The sequence below is a fragment of the Pistacia vera genome, unplaced genomic scaffold (assembly GCF_008641045.1).
Source record: "Pistacia vera cultivar Batoury unplaced genomic scaffold, PisVer_v2 Contig903, whole genome shotgun sequence".
NCBI classification, from domain to species: domain Eukaryota; kingdom Viridiplantae; phylum Streptophyta; class Magnoliopsida; order Sapindales; family Anacardiaceae; genus Pistacia; species Pistacia vera.
The window spans coordinates 18,093-30,162 of NW_022196783.1; the positions used below are offsets into that span (position 1 = coordinate 18,093).

The window sequence follows — 12,070 nt, forward strand, 5'->3', positions numbered from 1 at the left end:
TGCTTAAGCAATATAGGCTTATTTATAAACTTATCTCTTAAACGATATAGGCTTGTTTAATAACTTATTTATTAAGCGATATGTATTAAATCGCTTAAATGATGAAATTCATGACTATTTAATTTATTTCAAACTTGAAATGGTCCATCCATGTTTAAGGAGAATGAAAGTTAGATGGTAATCTATCAAAATCCACTCATAAATTTGCAATATCTAGCTAATTCAAGAACTACAGGAACTGGTTAGATGGATTTTCAGTTTAATCTGCAAAATTACCATTTTTTGTGTCCTCTTCTCTGCTCTCATAGCTTTGATTAAAGTCATGGGAGTATTTTTTTATTGAATGATAGGTAAAATTGTCTTAATGAATTATACTGTGGTTGTTGTTTCCTTGTTGATAGTTTTTTATTGTCATTTGTATCACTTTGGTTTATTAAGTTCAATCAGAAAGGGTTTTGAGGGTATTCTTTAGGTCTGTCCACAAGTATTCGACAAAAGCTCTAAATGAGCACAAGTGCGCAAAATTGTCATTGAGGATCTATGTATGGATGGAAAGTGAAGACAGTTTTCTATTACTTCATGTCTCACCTACAACATTTTGTATCTCATTTTTGTGGAAAGGTCTGTTTAATTAATTACAATTTAATTCTCGAATTCATTCCAATATATATATATATATATATATATATAATATATATATATATATATATATATATATATAGAGAGAGAAGAGAGAGAGAGAGAAGAGAGAGAGAGAGAGAGAGAGAGAGAGAGAACTCTCTATAGTCTTAATGGTGGGACCACTAATTTTATTACTAGTTTAACTTAATGGAGGTCTAGTTACAAATTATTATTTTGATTTTTTTTTATAATTCATGTTTTAGTAATATAATATTAAGATTTCAATTTAGCACTTCAATTGCATATTTTTGAAACAAAGAGATAGAAGATCGTGTCTTGAAACCAACAAAGATAAGTGTCATTGATGAAACTATAAATGTAGTTGATGCATGATCAATTGATGTGAAGCCACAGATAATTGTCAACGGTTTTAAGCATTGCAAAATTAGGACCCCCGATTTCAATGAATTGCAAGCTACAAATAAAGTGGATGAGAAAAATAAAAGAGTCATTGCAAAATTGACTGATCAGATTCAACAACTTCACTATACTAATTGAATGAATATTAATATCTTCCTCGATCATCCAAATGAGCAACAAATCGTGTATGTTTTAATCGAAGAAGAAATCATTGTTGCAATTAGACAAAAAGATAAAGGAAATAATCCTGAGGATGATAGCACATAAATACAAAAAGTTTCATATCATGAAGTTTTAAACATGCTTGAGAAGCTAAAAATATTTTTCCTTTAACAAGAAGGTGTACATGTTAGCAAGTTATATTGTTTCAAATAACTTTAAATAAATATTTTATTTCATCTTAAACCTTTAATGTAATATAAAATATATTTTTTTAGTAATATACGGATAATTATTACTATATGGAGACAACTTTCCTTAAGAAGGGAATAAGAAAAATGATAATTTATTACAATGTGGAGTTTATTCTTATTTATAACTATCTCAAATTAGGATTAAATTTTTTTATGACTATGTAGAGTTTATTCATATATAGAGGATCACTATAGAGAGGTTTTGCTATATATATATATATATATATAATGTCACCAATAAAATAATAAAAGATAAAATTAATAACTCAGTTGATACAAATATACATATACATATCCACTTCCACTCACAATGTTAACAAAGGCGGGTGTGTATATTTAATGACTTCTTTCTACTAATATACTTTAGAATATATACAATAAAAACATACATACTTAACATATGAAAAATAGTTGAGTCCAAATTTTCTTTACTTATAAAATATAATTCTTTACTTATAAAATATAATTCTTTACATATACTAAAATAACAAGTACAAAAACTTTAGCAACGGTGGACAGTAATGCCAATTCTCTTCACTAGTCGACTTCCTTCCGACCGCTGCTCACCTATTTCCTGCAAAACATGGAAAAAACAATGGCGTGAGCACAAAAATACTCAGTAAGTAAATCCCTTATCTCTTCTCCTTCTTTGATTCTTTCCTTACTTAATTCTCTTCTTCTTCCTTTCGTTCCTAGTTCTTTCTCTATTTCTAATTCTTATTGTTCTTTCTTTCTTCCTAATTCTCGCTGTTCTTTCCTTCTCTCTGTTCTTTCTTTCTATTTTTTCTATTTTTTCTAACCATGATGGAATTCATGGTAATATACATGAATGATATGCATATGCAATAATGCATAAAATTGCATTTTTCTTTCTTCTTTCTATTTCTTTTCTTTTCTTTATATTCTTTTCTTTTCTTTCTTGTCTTGCTTGCTCAAGCTTCTCTTTTCTTTCTTGTTCTTGTTCTTTCTTATTCCTTCTTTTCTTATTCTTATTCTTTCTTATTCTTATTCTTATTCTTATTCTTATTCTTTCTTATTCTTATTCTTATTCTTTCTTTTCTTATTCTTATTCTTTCTTATTCTTTCTTTTCTTATTCTTTGCCGATCGGACTCAGTTGATGCATGGATTTGGAACTTTGACCGTGTAAGTGAATACAGTCCTCATCTACATGCACTCTTGCGGACCGTACAAATTCTTTATTTCTTCTTAGGCTACTCAATTAAGGTGGCGTGCATGTAAGAATTCTTCTTGGTACAACCCTCATCCACATACACTCTTACGGGTCGTACAATTCTTCTTCTTCTTATGCCACTCAATTAAGGTGGTGTGCATGTAAGAATTCTTCTTGGTACAACCCTCATCCACATACACTCTTACGGGTCGTACAATTCTTCTTCTTCTTATGCCACTCAATTAAGGTGGCGTGTATGTGAGAATTTCTTCTTAGCACTCATGGTTCCCCATCACAACAACCTATTCTTTTCTCTTCTTTAACACTTTTTATTTTTTTAATTCTTAAGTGCTTTTTCCTTCTTTCTCTTTATTTTTAGAGTGTTTTATTTTTAAAATTCTTTATTCTTTCTTAAGTACTACATATATACAAATATATGCATATGGATGACTCATGCTTAGAATTTTTACTTAAATGCACTCATGAAATGCAAATATGTAATGTTGCATAAAATTAAGGTTTCTACTCATACTCATGCTTCTCTTAGGCATTTTATCAAACAATAAATGTGCATATACAAACTCTATTTTAACTATAATTCTATTTGTTTCTTAAACCATCCAAAATGAGAGTAAAACTCTCTTGTATCATCACAATCCCTATCACGGCAAAACACTCCCAAAACTTTCTTAAACTCTTCCAATTTCAACCAAACTTCAATCTATCATCATACAATAAAAAACACTTCTCATACTCAAATATATCCAACAACAAGCATAAATAATCACCAATCTCCTCTCAATTTCCCAATAATCATAACATATACATGCTTAAAGAAATCTTTACTCAATTGATTTCTTAAACTTTAACTTGAGTTGGATTTTGAGTTGGATTTACTTACCTTATACTTGAGTAGTCTCCACTAAAGCTCTCTACTCTTGTTGGACTCAAATTTCCCCTTAACCCTAAGCATAAACTTAATAAGAATTCAACTTCTACACAAGTAAATCTTATATATAGAGCAAGAATTCTTACCTCTTGTTGCCTAGAACCAAAACCTTGTCAAAATCCACTCAAAAGCCCTAAAAAATCCTTGAAAAATTGAGTGAAAAGTTGAGAGAAAATGGAGAAGGAAAGTGGCAGTGGAAGAAGAGAAATAAGGGGGTTTGTAAGACTAAACCCTTAATATCTTATTTTACAAACATAATTTCTCATTTTGTCCTTACAGTTTCTTAGAAATTCATTCTTTGTCCTTTAGTTAATTACCATAATGCCCTCATTTTTATTGCATTATCCATGAAATTCTATCTCTTTTCACTTCCCACAATTTCAACTAATTTTCAGTAAAAAGACAATTTTACCCTTAATACAAGTTTAAAACATTTTCTTCACATTCTCTCAAAATAACTTTAACCAAAATCAACTAAGGGCTATAAAAACATAAATTAAATTACATACCTCCGTGTGGGCATTATAGTATATATATATATATACTTGATGGAAAGCTTGCGCGTTGTGTGGGTATGTTTATTGGGTGTTTTTGAAACAGTTTATAAACGAGTTTATGGAAACCAATTATATTTAGCCATATGAATTGTTTAGTATATTTTTTTCATAAGTAATACTATAGGTTTATATTTCGATGAATGTGAAGAGATTAACATCAATCTTTATATAATTGTTATTTATTTTGGTGAATGTGAAGGAACGGACACAAATCTTTATATTTTCTTATTTAGACTTTTGGAATGGCAAAGCAATGCTACTATGTAATTCTTATTAATATCTATCATTAATACTTACAAATAACAAACACCAATTAAAATCCTACACATTAAAATTATCTAAATTTTATTTATAAATGAAATTACCTACAAATATTAATAATATTATATACACTTAGTTTACATAAACTCTATTCCATTTGTTTTTTAACAAATCATCGTTACAATGAAGTTGGTTTATCCCTAAACAAAGAGAAAAAATTCAATTGGGCTTTAAAGTATGAAGGTCTAATAGAAACAAATATAAGGTTTACCTCTTATATTTAAAAAGAAGGTAGTATAGAGAGGGAAAGTAGGAATGTTCATAGTGAAGTTCTGAACTTAAAAAATTGAATTTGAGTTGAAAAGAAAAGACAGTTAAAACCTTTTTAGTTCACATATTAAAAATGTATATAACTTTCAAAGAAAATCTCGAAATGATGCTTTGCTCATTCGCCTTTAAATAAAAAGTTGCAAAGACTCATATTGACCCTAGCAAGCAAAAACGGGGCCAACATACACATCTAATGTTATAATCTACTATCCTTACAAATTAAATCAAATTCCTTTGTTATACAAGAAAGCATTTAATTTAGAACATATTACATAGCAATCCTTAAGATATTGTATGAAATTCAAGGTGATCGCGGTGGTTCATTGGACTTTTAATTTAGGCCTTTATATGTTTAATTATTAACTAAGTATTTTTATTATTAAGAGAATACTATATATGCATTAAAAATTGATTAAAATTGTAGGAAAAATAAATATATTTTACTTTGTTATATTCCAAATGTTTTTAGATTTTACAACTAATATATAATTTATATATGTATATTATTATGTAGGAATTGTCTTGAGATTTATATCATTCACATTAGAGAATGAACATATTAAACAATAATGCTATATTAATACTATGTAAAGTTTTGATTGATATTATGAGGAAAAAAACTTTGGAAGGTGACTCTTTTATTTTCCATAAGAGAGACTAAAATGTTAAATTTTTTATAAAAGGAAAAGTTTAAAAAAATCACACACCATAATAACCATTCCATCATCCTCATCAAATTTACAATAAATTCCCATTTCATAAACTTGAAAAACAGTTTTACACTTTAATTAACAGAAAGCAAATGGTTCTTTCTCATTGATGCCTATTTGATGCCATGTTTTATCGATGTTACCATATTTGTCCATGTAAAGGTAACATCATCATTGCTTGATGCTTCCTGCTACTAACACTTACATCTTCATTAGTTATAATTTTTTTTAAAAGAAAAAATGATGATGGTCATTACATTAACATTTCTTAAACTAATTGTTATACCAAAAGTATGGTAATGTTTTTGGAAGTAGTATATAGTTTATAAATTCAATCCATATTTCCCAAACAAAACGTGAAATCAAAGGTTTTAATTATATCCAATAAATTCAGTAAGATGAATATTGCTAAAAGAATAAAGTCATACTAGCAAAATCGTTTTCTAATTTCCTCTTGAGCCCCCAAATTCCAGCTCAAAAAACACAGAGACAAAACCTTTACCTTATTTCAAGACCATCTTGTCATTTAGTCCTCTTTCTATCTGTCATTTTCCTTTTCTTACTCAATTAACCGGATACATGAACTCAAATGCTTCACACTTCCACTCTAAATCCAGCTCTCTTAACACTAAAACTGCTAAACCTGTTTAACCCCACAACTCTTGCATTAGCTTCCAAGATGGGAGTGTTAACAGTCATGGTGTTTCTGAAAAGGAGTCTCCAAAACTGAGAGAATGATAGCTGCCATTTTCTCCAGCAAGGGTCACGCCATGGCCAAAATCTCCACCACCGGAAATGGGATCTCAGGTACTGGTTATTGATCCACCGGAATCTTCTTTTGACTACTCATGTCAATCTTCCTACTGTCGCTGCTGCTGAGACTCAGAACCCACCTCTTTCAAACAATCAAGCTCAAACACTTGAGAACCAGACTTTATCTTGCTTCACAGAAATTCATATATAAACTAAAACAAAAGAAACTAAAATACAATATCACACAGACCTTAACAAAAGCCCAGAAAGCAAACAATGCCCCCACCGCCACAAAGACCATATCATTTGACACATTCTTAACTTAGCCTCCCCTACATTAAACCCAGCTCACAAAACTCTATATTATTTATTTCATGATCCAACAAAATCTCTTTGAATTCAACAAAGTTTTGGTCCAAGCTCAAGGGGTCGGCAAATTAAAGCCTTCTACCAATTATCAGCAAATTATAAAATAAGAAAACTGCAATCGTTGCTATTTAATTATGTCCAGTATTGCCCTTATGTACATGAAACCCCCAAAAGTAATCATCAATCTAACTTTTCAACAATTGGCTTCTGATGTGATACAATTAGGCCACTTTCACATGTTTATTTTTATATAGCCAATAATAGTCTGATGCTAAATTCTACATTTCCTTATCTTTATACTCATCTATTTCAGCAGCCTCATTTCATCTAAACTCACATGGTTATTCTTCTAGACATTACAGGTATTCTATGAAAAGGCATGGAAGATTTAGTGCTAGTCCACAGTAACAGGTGAAGCATCTAAGTAAATTTTTTTAATAAAAAATAGAAGCATCAAGCCAAACTTTTCAACCAAATTCAGCAGGCAATTTCATCTTATATCATATTTCTCCTTGTGAGCATTCTAACAATGGTAACAATAGTGAACCCTCATCTGTATTTCTTAGCAAAACCTTAACCGAACTTTCATTTCAACATTTTTCCTTATTGTATCCAATAAACTATATCGTTTAGCGTCTCCTAGATTTTAACTCAGGTTTTACATTAATGAAAAGACAACATAAAGTAAACATCAAACCTCGACTTGGTCACCAAAATTGTCAAGAAAATAGGTTCCAATGGAAACTCCCATGTAAACCTCAGAGAGAATCATAACCCCATATTGTTTCTATCAGTTCTATTAGCAGTCAGCCAAATCAACAAATGCTTCACACAAGCAGTTAAAAATTCAAGTTCTTCAACTGGCATCAGCATATAAATTATATATAGGATCTCTAAAGTCTAAATGGTAGGCACGTAATAAGGACACTAAAAACAAAATTTACATTAATGCATTTTATCTTCAAGAAAACAAACGACTACATTTTTTTTTTTTTTGAATAAACACATACAAATGATCAATTATGTATGTAGAAACACCCACCAAAAAGAATTAACATAAAAGAAAAAGTTACCTTGCGCTTTTTGACTTGAATAAGCTTCTCAGCAACAAACTGAGGAGTCCCAAATTCTCCAAGACTGGAGAGACGGACTGGGTTCACCACAACTCCAACATTGTTACTTCCCTTGTTGCCTCTTGAAATAGAACTGTGGCCCCTGCTTTATCCACCTAATCGCCACAGATACTTCGTTAGAAAAACCAAAAAAAAAAAAAAAAAAAAAAACAAAAAAAAAAAAAAAAATCTTTGAATACCTTAATCCTAGAAGAGGGGTTGGTTCATCGGTAGCTGCGTGATAAAAATTATTCCTGTATTTAAGAACAGTTGTCCAATGGATGAATTGCCCATGCAATCACGCCAGTTTTAGTGTGCTTCTGCAAAGTAGAGAGTAGCAATCAAGGGAAATAAATATTCTCCCATCAGATAGTAAAATACAAAATCCACAACAAACTTAGAAAGAAAATAAAACTAAAAGGAATGAAAATGTTACCCGTTAGTAGAATCGATTAAAAAAGACAATATATATATATATATATATATATATAGAGAGAGAGAGAGAGGAGAGAGAGAGAGAGAGAGAGAGAGAGAATTATTAGAGTTAAAGAATGAGTCACTGATTCTACTAGCAGATTGATATCTCGCGCCATAGTTGTAGGATACGAGGCGAAATCATTGAAGCCATCCAGGTCAGGAGATAATGCCGGGCAAATGATTAAGAAAGGTCAAATTAATTAAAAGGGATGTGGTTTTTCAGTCTTTACTGAATGATTTTATTTTTTATTAAGACAAATTAATAACAGTTAAACACTAATTATAGTTTTAATTAGTATTAATGAAGACAGTCAGTAATCTTTCAAAAACTACCCCTAAAACCTAAAATTGTTGTATTTTAACACAAACACAAATTAAAGAAAGAAAAATAATATAGTCATCGACAGTAGTGCACCGAATGACGTGATAAAATTCTGACCGCTGATTAATTTTAACTTAATATTAATTAACAGTCAGAATTTTGTCACGTCATTCGGTACACAAATTCGGTGCACTATCGTCGGTGGCTGTAGTATTACTCTTAAAGAAATTGCTCCCCTCCCTCTCTCAATTACGGTTAGAATAGCCCCCCTATTGCTGTTTGTTCTTAACAAAACTGAAGCCCCTCCTCCTCCTCCTCTACATCTTCTTCTTCCTCCAATATTAATATTTTCTTCTTTATCCGCCATTAACATCTTCTCCGTCGAAGATCTGCTTCCTCCTCCTCCTGATATTTCGTCCAGGTATGTGTATCTCCTTTTTGTATTTTATATTTCTATTTACAAAGATTTAAGAGATTGGGTTTGAGTTATGATTTCAATTTAGTAGTTTAGGTTCTTAGGTTGCTTTTGATCAAATCTAAAAATGGAGATCATGTGATAGATTTTAGTGATCTCAAAGGTGAGAAAAGGGACAAAACAATGGCGCTTCTGCATCAAGCTTGTGAGAAATGGGGCTTCTTTCAGGTGAAAAAGATGGGGTTTTCTTTATTTGAATATTTGATCAACACTTCATTCTAATACCAAAATGCTTTCTGCACGTTGAGAACCATGAAATAGACAAGAAGTTGATGGAAAAGGTGAAGCAGCTGGTGAACTCACACTATGAAGATAACTTGAGGGAAAGCTTCTATGAGTCAGAGATGGCTAAAAGGTTGAACAGCAAAGATAATTTAAATGATACGGATTGGGAAAACAACTTTTTTATTTGGCATCATCCAAAATCTAACATCAATGAAATTACAAATCTATCTAAGGATCTTCGGTTAGTCACTATGAATCTGTCAAGCTAGAATTACACTTTCAACTTATATATCTAGTTCAAAATAATAACAATAAATTTATTAAGCTAGGATCTTCAGTTTGTTTCATGTTTGTTGACTTAAAAACACTTTGCAGTGTGTTCTTGTCCTTGTCATGAGGTCACTCTATCTGATATGCTATTTCAACCTTTTATATGAGGCTTCCCTAGTCAACTGTATACTACTTAAACATGCACCTGATCCTGCCACTTTGTAATTCTTTTTAATGGCCCCATATTATTAGGTGTCCTATGTTGTTTGAGATGTTGCCATATTCTTCAATTCCCACTTCACTTTAGATAAATTTCCTCTTTCGTTTACGGTTCAAGTAAATGATTACTTAATATAATATTCAACCTAGAATATTTTGGGATTGAGCATTTAAACTCGTCTTCATGCATCTGCTAAGTGTAATTAGTCCTGCAAATATTTCAAAAGTGATTTAAATTTAATTTTCACGTATGGCAGACTCGGATGGGAATGTACCATTATGGGATGCAATGTTGCGTGGTCATGAACATGTGATCAAACTTCTTATGGATAATGGTGCATACCTTAATTCTGGAGATATAGGTCACTTTGCGTGTACTGCCGCTGAGTAGAACAACTTAGAATACTTAAAGAAATTGTTCGCCATGGACGGGTTGTCACGGAACCTAGGAACAATGGCTCCACTGCTCTCCATGTTGCAGTTTGTGAAGACAACATTGAAATAGTTAGATTTCTCTTAGACCTGGCGATTTCTCTATCGATGGTTCAAAAACTTTTAAGTAACGAAGGGAGGAAAAAAGGAAGGCATCTGAAGCTACTGGAGATACAAAAGCATGGCATAGATTTGACTGTGTTTTTTGAGCAGCAAAAGTGTATTTAGTTAGAAAGGGTTGGTAGGAACCATGGAATCTTTAGAGTAGAGATTGAAAGTGTATTTAGTTGAGACAAAAAACATGTTTTGGTAGGTTGTTATTTTGGGATCTGCTAGAACTGCTGGAACTATCATTTTCCAGATTTCTTTATTGTATTTGCTTCCTGTTAATCAATATAATTTCCTCAGTTTTTCTCTTAATTTCCTCAGTTTTTCTCTTAATTGATTGTTTGGTGAGTGAGGATCTTGGTTGACAAATTTTTAGACTGCTATTTTATCAGTTTTTCTCTTAATTTATTGAACACTTATTAGTGAATCAAAAAACAATTTTAATGGTTTTGATGAGTACTTTATGAGATTATCAAATTAGCCTCTGTCACTTAAGCGATGTGTGCTATCGCTTAAGCAATCAAAGCTTATCTATACTGGATCGCTTAAGCGAGATCTAACATTGCTTAAGCGATGTGGGCTATCACTTAAGCAATCAATTCTTATATATGTTGGATCACTTAAGCGAGAGCTGCATCGCTTAAACGATCGTGTACTTGAGGATTATTTAGACACAAATTAACCTTGGTCGCTTAAGCGATGTGGGTTATCGCTTAAGTGATCAAGGCTTTTATATGTTGGATTACTTAAGTGAGAGCTGCATCACTTAAGTGATCTTGAATTTGAGAAGGAATAGTCAAGTACAAAAAAATTGGCCTTGGTTGCTTAAGCGATGTAGGCTATCGCTTAAGCGATCACGACTTATCTGTATAGGATCGGTTAAGTGAGATCTGACATCGTTTAAGCGATTAAGGGTAATTTGCTTTTGTACTTAAAATAATCATTCTCAAATAAACAATCGCTTAAGCGATCAACTCTCACTTAAGCAATCCAGCATAGATAAGCCGTGATTGCTTAAGCGATAGCCTAAGTTGCTTAAGCGACCAAGGCCAATTTTGCTTCATTTCTCCTTAATCTTTTGATATTGTGAATGTTTGAGTGAGAAATTATATTTTGTAATGTGGGTCAACTGTCTATTCAATCATAACCATCCATATTTGTGAAATGAAGTACGTTTATATTAACGTGTCACACTAGTGTGCTATGACATTTCTCATGAATCATAGGGTTGTCACTTATCATAGCTGTTATATTTTGATGTTGTGAACGTTCGAGGTTTAAATTAATGGTAATAATCTTCTTAAATGGCCTTAATATGTGTTGATGGAATTAGGGTATCAAATAATCCTCCATAAATTGCATTAATACGTGTTAATAACTGATGTCGCTTAAGCAATCAAGGCTAATTTGCTTTTTTTCTCCCAAATCTTGTGATGTTGTGAATGTCCCAAGTTAACATTAACATTACTTAATATGGGTTGTCAAATAATCCATATAAAAAACAAGATCGCTTAAGCAATACAGCTCTCGCTTAAGCGATCTAGTATATATAAGCCTTGATTGCTCAAGTGATAGCCCACATCGCTTAAGCGACCAATGCTAATTTGTGTCTAAATAATCTTCAAGTACACAATTGCATACTTAAGCGATGTCAGCTCTCGCTTAAGCGATCCAACATAGATAAGCCTTGATCGCTTAAGCGATAGCCCACATTGTTTAAGCGACTAAGGTTGATTTGTGTCTAAATAATTCTTAAGTACATGATTGCTTAAGCGATGTTAGCTCTTGCTTAAACGGTCCAACATAGATAAGCCTTGATCACTTAAGCGATAGCCCACATCGCTTAAGCGATCAAAGCTAATTTGTGTCTAAATA

At 31.6% G+C, this 12,070-nt stretch overlaps 1 long non-coding RNA gene across 1 annotated transcript; it reads right to left on the bottom strand.

Moving 5' to 3' along the window:
• Nucleotides 1-5,783: 5,783 nt before the first annotated feature.
• Nucleotides 5,784-7,999, bottom strand: LOC116119737. Its single transcript, XR_004126433.1, has 3 exons — nt 7,868-7,999; nt 7,629-7,783; nt 5,784-6,328 (listed from the first exon to the last, which is right to left on the bottom strand). It is a non-coding gene; the product is annotated as an uncharacterized LOC116119737 (long non-coding RNA).
• Nucleotides 8,000-12,070: the final 4,071 nt, after the last annotated feature.